The sequence below is a fragment of the Rhipicephalus sanguineus genome, chromosome 3 (assembly GCF_013339695.2).
Source record: "Rhipicephalus sanguineus isolate Rsan-2018 chromosome 3, BIME_Rsan_1.4, whole genome shotgun sequence".
Classification (NCBI taxonomy): domain Eukaryota; kingdom Metazoa; phylum Arthropoda; class Arachnida; order Ixodida; family Ixodidae; genus Rhipicephalus; species Rhipicephalus sanguineus.
In genome coordinates, this window is record NC_051178.1 from 82,753,379 (window position 1) to 82,760,908 (window position 7,530).

Consider the following 7,530-nt stretch of genomic DNA (forward strand, 5'->3'; position numbering starts at 1 on the left):
CAAATATATTTTGAAATATACTGAAATAGCATTGAAAGGGAAATAGTTCATTGACAAATATGCCCGCCATCTCGGTACGTGCCACGTACCTTGTACACAGCATAATTTCTACCCACCAAGGCTACCGTCCACCATCTGCCCACCTAAATTACTGTCCACTATCCACCCACCTTGTCCACCATCCACCACCGTCCACTATCCACCCACCACCGTCCACCATCCACCACCGTCCACTATCCACCCACCATCCACCCACTACATTAATCCACTATAATGGTGGATGGTGGTTTCCACCATGTCCACCATTTGACTTTTTCCAATAGGGAGTAATGTTGCTTTTATGTTCCTGAGACGCTCCTGTCACGGGCCCGATAGCAGAAATACTCGGCAAGTTGGAGAATAATTTTAAAGAGCAGACGCTGAGGGGAAAGGTGACTCCGTCGGAAATATGTCTTGTGTGTGACTGACCGTGCTACGTGCACAAACTCTTTGGAGCTGTCGGGAAATAACAGCTACGATTCCGAAGCATTTGTAGGCCAAGTAAAATCGGCATTCCATTTCTCTTGGATGAAGTGGACACAGCTGTTTAGTTCTTTGCTTGCCTGGTTGCACATTCTGCCGCCAAAAGGCGCCCCCTGTCTAGGCGGCTCAAGTTTGTTGGGCCGCGATCGGGTAAAATGCTATCGCTGAGAAGTTTGCGGACTAACTAAAGCTTCTTAATATTGCTGTGGGAAGAGTGCATAAGTTTGGCAATAGCGACGTTCAACGTCGCGTTGGTAGGGCCGAAGGAATTTAATATAAGCCACGTACTAGCCACCTTTTCGCACCAACGTTACTACGGTAGATTAGGCTACGTTGTCTCGCACGATGCGCAGCTCACCTTATGCCGATAGTACCGGTGCACCCTGCATATGTTACGGAAAGTGTTTCTGTACGGTCATGTTCGCGCATGTGCATTCTTTAGCCGGTATGGTATTACCACACTTTTCGTGCGGTAAACCAGCATTGCTAGCTCTAATATAAAGACGCAGGGTAATCGTTAGGTGCGAGTGCTTCGTGATTGCCAACGAGGAATTGTGTGCAGCCCACAATGCAACACCACTTGCAACCCATCGCACGCATTACCACAAGGAACTGAATTTCACACGTCCATTCAACGAAGTGCTCGCCAAACACATGCGATTGTTGCCTTGCGGATAGCAGACGCTCTAGTGGCCTCTCGGTTCCGTGCAGAATCTCTTTCTCTTTCTATGCAGAATCTCCGGTGAGGGTTGCTGAAGTTTTGTGTGAGCGTTTGCTATTGTTGGCACTTGCAACGCGCTCTTCGAGCACGAAAAAAACAACAAAAAAAAAAACACGTAGTACAGATTATGTGTCGCGCTCTAGTTGTGCACAGTTGGTTGTGCAACAATGCGCAGCCAACTAGCCTTTACTCTAGCCCTTCTAGCTGTTCGCTACTGATCACGTCCTCGTTCGTCGTTATATGCTGCTGCGTTGAGGCAAGTCGTGCGCTCTTTGTTGGCGATGACGCTGGCTCTGCGACGCGGCCTTGGCAGAAACCTCGTTGTCGAGTTGCATCGGCGCAGCGTCCTTCTCTTCTTTCATGCGTTCTTCAGCCTGTTGCTGTAGTTCTGCCGAAAAAACACGTCGATGTTGTTAGATATGTGAGATATGTTCACCGTCTGCGAGCGTGGTGCTTTAGCCCAGCGTATAAGAAAGTCGGCTTGTTGGTATTGGGGTGCAGCTTCGAACTTGTTACCGTCAATGTTCTTTCTATTTTAATGTAATTTGGTTTTTCGCATTACCATCTATATACCAAATCATCATACACGAACGGAGGTTTACCTGGTTCCCTATGCATTTACATGCTTGCACATTTAGAGATACACATACACGCGCCCTACGCTCTCAAATTAGTGCATCTCTATGGTTTCCTGCACGAAACGGCAGAAAGTACTCGTCTAGCCCGCGAATGAGGCCGTACTGCGGTCTCAATCAGCATGCGGCCCCCACAAGACTACACAGACTTGCAAACGTCGTCCTGCTGTGCTAGAGTGCTTGCACAGCGTAAAGGTGGATGCTGCTAGAGAGGTGCTTGTTACCACGCGCGCTTGCGGCTTCAAGTGCATAACTGCGCAAACGAACATGTATAAATTTTAGTATGTTGCGTAACTCGAGTAACATCATTATACAGGTATATCTCTTGCAAGTCCCAGCTCAGAAGAAAAAAAATTGCAGTGGTTTAGCTCGGCTATGCCAGGATATACATAGCCTTAGCAAAGGTTCCGCTGATTATTCTTAGCTTTCCAGATTGTCTAGGATTAGCTTGATTGTCCTGCTTACTGCTGCTCCAATGACACACCCATGGTACACGTGGCACATGCATACTTACTTTTGCTCGGCGTCAGGTTGCTTCTCTGTTGCCATAAAGACGGCTCGGTGGTCAGTGAAGTAACACGCTGCCATCGCTCAGCATCCTGGCGACGCCACTTTGATAGACGTTCATCCCTTTCCTCCGGTGTCTCCGCTGTACGTTTAGCCTTCTTCTGGTCATTCTTCGTACGCTAAATACGCTAATTCTCAGGCAACTACTTTGGGATCCGATGAGATAAGCTTCTCGGCTCTTCCGCGCCGTCGAGCAGCATTTGTGCTCTCCTTCTCCATGGCGTTACCCACCTGCAAACGCCAGTCAGAGGCGCTCTCAAGCGGCCCCAGCGCACTGTCAGAGGGCGACTGCACAGCGAAGGCGAATAGCTGCGCGCGCGCTGGCGCCACTGTGTCTATGACGTCACTCCTCTCGAATGCGGCGAGCCGCGCGCGGCGGTGTCGGAGAGCGCGTGAGATGCCAGCTCCGGTGACCCAGCTGCTGCCCAGCTGTGTGATATCACTGATCCTCGCGCATGCGCAGCACGGCTCATGACGCTCCACGCGAAATCGGCTCCGGCTAGGCAAGTGTAGCTAACGCTACAAAACGGAAAACACTGATTAGAAGGACTGATAATTGGGCAAGTTGGTACGGATTCATACTGCTTAAACGGCGCCACAAGGGGAGACGAATGCACACAAGAAAGGCGCCGTTGCAGCAATATGAATACACTGATTCACACATTTACACAACGTTTTGTGTAAGCCCGCATAGCATGCCTTCACGCTTTGTGTCCTTGACAAATATTTTAATGAATATTTTAATAATATACGAAGGTGTTTTGTGACGGTGTGATATCAGTACTCGCAGATACCGTGGCGTGGGACGAATCTGGTGCGATGAGAAACGCCGCCAGTGGTGTAGCCCATCTCGCAGCCAAGTTGGCCGTGCTGCAGTACTATAAGAACGGACATCACAATCGCTGTAGCGTGGGGTTAAACTTACCTGAAGTGCCTCGTGTATATATATATATATATATATATATATATATTTACTGTTCCAATCAGTTGCGAGTAAGAGGGCTTTTGCGGGAACCAGGGCTTGTGTTCTTGGAAGTTCACTTTCTACGGCACTGTCACTTTGCATGACATCGAGCAGCACATGCCCAATGAATAAAGCGACTACTTGCCCTCCTTTCCTCTACTGCGCCCAATCATACAGAAAGCGATATCATGGCGATATCTCCCAACTCGGTATACGTCAACGAAGTTTGAGGAACGGTGTGCTGAATACAGACTAATCCACCCTGGAGGGATAATTAGCATGCCTGCGCACAAATCCGTGTGCAGAACATGCTTTTATAATCGAACAATAATAAATATATACGGCACTGCCCCTGTTTTCCAGTTTATCGTCGCAAGAAGCTGGCATCCTGGCTCACTCGCGGCCCACCACCGAGCCATCGGGAGATCATCGGCGCACAAGAGCCCCGCAGTGCCGACGATTTCCGCTTAGCCACGACGACGCTGCAACTATAGCCGCTATACTGCCAAAGGGGAGAGCGAAAGCCATAGTGGAGAGCGCACGTGCTATGGTGCGTTAAGCGCACGTGCCATCTCTCATTACGGCTACAGCCCGCGAACCTGTCCAAGCTGCTGAGAAAAGCCCTGGTCCAAGACCGCCACTCAGCAGCGGGGAAGACACCAAGTGCCACAGTTGAAACCGCACAGACACGGGTGTACAGCACCGCGACTTCCTCGTAGTCGCGCGAGCTGCTTCGCCTTGGAGCGCCGTGTCTCCCAGCATGCGGCTGCGTGTCTCCGTGACAATGCCATGACTCCTCGGAGTGACCATTTCGTGACCTCGTTGCAGTGTGCTGGGCCAATTTCAGCGCGATTTCTGCTTTTATTTTGTCTAACGACTAAAGTTCGCGTGAATGTCGTATAAGAGCGTAATTAACAACGTATGTAACTTATTCAATTGCGGAAATAAAAGTAACCTTACGCTATATTAATATTTTATATTCTTCTTCTTCTTCTTCTTCTTTGTCTTCTTCTTCTTCTTCTTCTTCTTCTTCTTATTATTATTATTATTATTATTATTATTATTATTATTATTATTATTATTATTATTATTATTATTAAAACTCTTTGAGTTCTTGGAGATTTATTTTCAGTGCTTAACTTCTGCTTCAACAAGCTATCTTGCAAGCAAGCGCCTACAGAAGGCAGGCACGTTATCCGGTTTTGTATTATTATGTCGCTTCCTTCCTGTCCCCTGTTTCAACACTGCAGTTAAATTTTCAATTAGCTCTCAAAGGTTATCTTCGTGAGGATCAATGTTTTGACCACCTAAGAAGCTCTTTTAAAATCGAACACTTGTCTCACGTATAATATTGTTGTAGATTTATCCTGCCCCAAGAAAGCGCAACGTCGTCACCCGTGTGCAGCTGAACAGTCCCAGCGTTTTCATTGTGACAGACATCATCCTCCAAAAAATGAGAACTGACTCTACGCCAAGTGTCTTTGGCTGCAAAACTTCACAGTTTTACGATTCGCTTGCAATAATGCTGTCTCAGTTACCCGTTTTTTGAATACGCGATACAGTGGCTAAATAAACGATGTTCATTAAATTATCCGCTCAATTGCATTGCCTTAATATTATCGTTACGCAACATGCAATGGTAGCATTGAATGATGCGTATGATATACAATGCATGGTGGAAATTCTTTTGAACGCATTGTAGTTCGACGAATTGCAACTGCGATACGCAACGATTATGCCAAAACAATTGCACACGTCACCACAAAAAGGATAACCGCTAAAGGCTTCGGAATTACGATCCATTCTGATTAAATGCTATGTCCTGGTTGCACAGTTGATTCGTAAGTGTTCGACACGTGCAATTGTTTACGAGAGAACTGATGTGAGATTGTGGCGAGAGCTTTGCCCTTAAGAACTGTGTGTTGAGTCTCGGTCATCAGGATTACTGTATATTGACTTTGTATCGTGCGGTGATCAGAGTAAATCTGGCTACGAATTTGTGCTCACAATGCCACGCTTTGCTTGCGAATCGAGTCGTCTGCGTGAGACCTAATCTTCAAATGAGGGTTCACGGATTGCTTAAAATCTTCAGATCTCGATGGATTCATCATTTGCCTTGTGTAAAAGGACGAATCTGTATTGTCTTTAATGTTGTAAGCAATACAGCCAGTACTAATTTGAAGTGTTACATGTCAACGAGGTGCGTCATCCTAATTTATCCGACACGTCATGATTCTGTAAACCCTGAATAAACATGGTTTGTCTATATACGGCTCGTAGCTGGGTGTGTCCAGATAAGATCGAACACGAGCTCCCCGTCACCATTCCCGATTTTGATGAAATTTACTGTAGGCCTAGGCATTACGTCCAGAACAACGATTTAGAAGTTAGTCTCGCGAAAAAAAAGTTTGTTCGCCTGAAAAAAATATATAAATTTTGGCCGCAAAATACGCTTTTCTGCCAATTTCGCAATTTCTGAATTTTAGCGCGCCAAGGGAAAAAACGGTGCACTTCTTGGTTAAAATATTTATTCCCCTCAAAGAACAAGTAAAATGCAATGTTTTGAGTGTAATATTGCTTTTCCTTGTCGAAGCACTTCTGAAGAAAAAAAATCCCAAACATTGCAAGTCACACAAAATACCTGTATTTCAGGGCTTTATTGCTGCAAACAAATAAAAGTGAGGATAATAAAAATCGGTAAATGTTAACCTTAATACCTTCGCTCTCTTTTAAAATAATTTTCATGTTTTTATCGCGCTCCGTTTTACTCGATAATTGGGCTGAAACGTGAGTAATTTACCAAAAACGCTGAACTTTGGAAATTCGTTTCTCAAAAAGGTCACTTTCAATTTTTTTTAAAAATCCCTCTGATTAAAGTCAAGGACGTCATCTACCATTCTGCATAAAAAAAACGTTGCACTTTTTCTTTGTTAAGAAGTTATAAGGCCTCAAGTATGACTAAGTCAGCCTAGCGGCCGCGTCGTTCGTTATGTGCTGAAACTCGGATGTAAATTGTCGAAAATACTTGTAGGTGACATAATCACAAATCAGCAGCTCCACACCAACAAATGCGCAGCCAGGTGTCATGGCTCAGCAAGCTTTGTCTTGCTATCAGCCGCTTGAAAACCCGCAGCAGCGGCCGCTCGATGCTGCGGGTGCTGAGTGCCGCTTCGACTGCGGATGAGCTCCACTTGCGCGCCAAACTACGCTCAGAGGACAAACGAGAGAAGGAATGCATCACTGTGAAAGTTAAAGGCTGTTAAGTACCGCCAAAAGCCATATTATACAATGAAATCTCTGCCGGCAAGTTTGCAGTGACCGCCTCCAGTACTGCGCTCATGTGTTGCTTCCTCTCTTCTGGTGGCCTAAAGATAATTAGGTTCACTCTATTAGCAATATATGACACAAAACAAGCCATCCACATTTAAAGAAAGCTGTGATACGTGCTTCCGATGGTCGAACAACTGAAACTGCGGTTGTTTTCCATCTCGTGCAACACTTGTGTCTGCCGGCTGTGAAAAGAAGTGTGTCCGAGTCTTTTGCTTTATTAAGGCACCGCTTTTACAATACTGTATTGTTGTGCGTATGCAGATATAATATTCAACGCAAGCCGAGCGTTTATCACGTTATTTTTCAGCTGCGGGCATAACAGCAGGGAAAAGAAATACATGCGTGCTGTATTGAAGGCGGTTACTGCAAAGTTGCCGGCAGAGTTTTCGCTGCATATTATAACATTTGTTGGCACTTAACAGCCTTTAACTTTGACAGTGATGCATTTCTTCTTTCGTTCGTCCTCTGAGCGTAGTTTGGCGCGCAATCGGTACTCATGTAATGTGAGCGACCACAGCATTGAGCGGCTGCTGCTGCGGGTTTTAAAGCGGCTGATAGCAAGACAAAGCTTGCTGAACCATGACACCTCGCTGCGCATTTCTTGGTGTGGAGCTGCTGATTTGTGATTATGTCACCTACAAGTATTTTCGACAATTGATATCCCAGTTTCAGCACATAAGGAACGACGCGGCCGCTAGGCTGACTTGGTCACATTTGACGCCTTATAACTTGTGAGCAGCCAAACTAATGCAATGTTTTTTTATGCAGAATGGTAGATGACGTCCTTGACT